The following is a 3,187-nucleotide window of genomic DNA, read 5'->3' as shown; positions in this document are numbered from 1 at the left end:
AGCTTTATTTCTTGTTGATCCTTTGCATTCTACAGAAAGAGAAGTAATAGGGAATCCATGATGCAGTATTTGTTAAACTGCCAAAGGGGACAAAATGTAGTGACAAGAGGATGTTTTAGAGACAGACAAGCCTGCCTCTCCCCTGGATGAGCTCTGAGATGTGGGCAGTCGGTCACCTCTAGAGCCTCAGAGCATTCATCTCTGTGTGTGGCTAGAACCACCGCTGCTTCTGGTGGAGAATGTTGGCTTTTTCTCCAGCATGTACATCAGGATAAAGACAAGTGTGCTTTGCCTAATGCGTGTGAGGGGCTCATGGAAGCCAAGGAGACCTGTGTGGGTTCCCAGCACGAGAAATGGGGGGTGCCTGGGGCACACACAAGTCATCGCAAACCTGGCAACTTCTCCATATAACTCGCTGCTCTGTGGTGCTGGGGTCTGGCTACCAGGGAGCCCCTAGTGTTTTACACCCACATCTGAATACAGGCATTTTTTTCCTTGCCCTGGTGCTAACCTGGCCCAGCAGACTGAAGACTTTATTGTCCCATGTCTGCCAGCTAGCCAACAGGAAGGGTGACCACAGCTCTTGCCAGATTTGCCAAAGGGTCAGGGATGGTGATCATTTCAACTTCCAGTGCTGAATGTGGCAGGAACCAGAGACTGCGACTATGCAAAATTGTTCTTTGAAACTTTGGAAAGACTTACAAGTAAACATGTCACTAGGAGACTTCTAAATCAAAACAGCATGTCTAAAATACGCTATAGTCTCCCTTCCCTGATCCAATACTTTAAAATTATAGTCAATAGATAAATAGATACACAAAGGGGTAAAGATATAACCTCAGGGGAAAGCAAGAAGGGAAACCCTTGCTGGGCCAGAAAAGACAGCTCCCAAAGAGGAGGAAGCAAATGGGCACAGAAGGACATGGTCAGAGGAGTGTGCTGTGGAAGGTGGGAGAGACCCTCATGGAATCCACCGTGAGGGGGGCAGGGTGCTGCTGTGGTTGTGGGGGGGTACCCCCAATGGATAACTTGCTGGGACCACTGCAGGCCGAGCAGCCAGGCAAACGATCGCTGCTACAAACCTTCCTGAGTCCACAGGCAACAATGGGGTGTCTGCCCCCAGATGAAAGCACTGGAGCAGTAATCTTGGTAGAGACAGGGCAGTGTGAGAAACAATACACAGAGGAAGTGATGCCCAGGAAGCAAAGGCGAGGTGAGGTGTTGCCAAACCATCTAAAAATTACTGGAACTAAGGGGAAACAAAATATTACTTTGGAATGAAAATAAAAACCAGACAAAGCAGGTAGGTGAAACAGTGGAGGACTGGGGAATGGAGATTTGTGGGGAAGGATGTGGCTGATGACTGTGTTGAAGAAGGTTGTGTATCAAAAGTGCAGCAATGGTTTGCTAGGGAAAAGGGGTGCAGTCGCAAGCTTTAGACGTTTGTCCTCCACTGAGGTAACCCTCATGCTGTAAGGAGCTGTCAGTCACCCATCTCACACTTGGAGACTGATCAGATACTGTAACATCTTGGGGGGGAGGGAGAGGCCGCCACCCTCTGTTCTTTAGTCCTGCTGCGGCTTTGGGCAGAAGAACCTTCATTCCCAGAGCAGCTGGCTGATGCACTCCACAAGTTTGGGGTTGTGTGTTTTGCTTGGTCTGGCCTTGCCCTGAGGGGCAGGCACAGGTGCCTGCCTTGGTTTTGGCCCCCTTGGCAGCAAGCGCTTCCGTCAGTGCCACCTTCTGGAAGATTTAAAGGGACAGAACCTTTCCCCTCTATTTGCAGCCAGACATTTAAGAAAGTCTTTGTCAGGTCACTAGCTGACCACAGAGATAACGGAAGAGAAATTGCAGTGACGAGAAATACACACTTGGCAAAAATAGTTTGGAAAAGTCACAAGCACATAGTTCCAACCTTCAACAGGCAAAAATCTATAATCCCTGAGGAGCGAATCTGACTTCCAGAGTTACCACATTATAATACTCGGAATATCCAGTTCTCAACAAAAAATTATAAAACATACAAAGAAACAGGAAGCCCAGACTTTCAAATTAATAGTCAAGGATATTGAATCGGCTGTCTCAAAAATGCTCAGTGCGGCAGAGGACATCATGGACAAAGAAGTAAAGGACATCAGGAAAATGGTGTACGGACAGATAAGAATATCAGTAAAGAGGTAGAAATTAGAAAAAGACACTAAACGAATTCTGGAGCTGAAAAACACGAAAACCGAAATAAAAAATTCACTGGAGGAGATCAGCATATTTGAGCAGGCAGGAAAAAGGATCAGAAAACTTGATGAAACTGAAATTATCCAGTCTGAAGACCGTAAAGAAAAAAGAATGAAGGAAAGTGGACAGAGGCTGATGGACCTGTGGGACACCATCGAAGGTATCAACATACACATTTGGGAGTCCCAGGAGGAGGGGAGAGGGGAAGAGAACAGAAAAATACCTGAAGAAATAATGACTGAAAGCTTCCCAAAGATGAAAAACATGCATCTACAAATCCAAGAAGCTTAACAAACTTCAAGCAAGGTAAACTAAAACAATCCACACTGAGATATTACAGCCAAATTCTCAGAACCTAAAGAGAGAATTTTGAAAGCAGCAAGAGAGAAGCAACTGATCACAAACAAGGGATCCTCATTGTGATAAACAGTGATTTCTCATCAGATTCCATGGAGGCCAGGAGTCATTGGGGTGACATAATGTCACGAAGGAAAAAAAAAACCCCTGCCAACCAAGAATTCTATACACAACAAAAGTATCTTTTAAGAATGATGGAGAAATCAAGACATCTTCAGGTAAATAAATGCCGAGGGAATCTATCACCAATAGACTTAACACAGTTTACACAGCCCCTCCAAATTCTTCAGGCTAAAATGAAAAGGTACTAGACAGTCTTTCAAAGCTGCTTGTGGACATCAGGACTCCCACAAGGGCCGCTGGTGGTGCCTCTGTTTTGGGGTCCGTCTGCTTCTATCACACACACACACACCATCCCGCGGCCAAGAACAGCCTTGGCCCCCCCTTTCTCTGCTGCTCTGCACTCAGCTGGGCTGCCCTGAGCAGCACTCCTGGGTCACAGGCAAACCAGTCATCCTAACCTCAGTCTGGGGAGCCTGACTTCTACACAGAGCCTCACTCTGCACTTGGGGCTCAGAGGTCGGTCCCCCGGGCTCAC

Source organism: Mesoplodon mirus, assembly GCF_964341445.2.
Source record: "Mesoplodon mirus genome assembly, chromosome: 5".
Lineage (NCBI taxonomy): Eukaryota > Metazoa > Chordata > Mammalia > Artiodactyla > Ziphiidae > Mesoplodon > Mesoplodon mirus.
The sequence above is the reverse complement of the archived record's forward strand: the minus strand, read 5'-3'. Positions refer to the sequence as shown.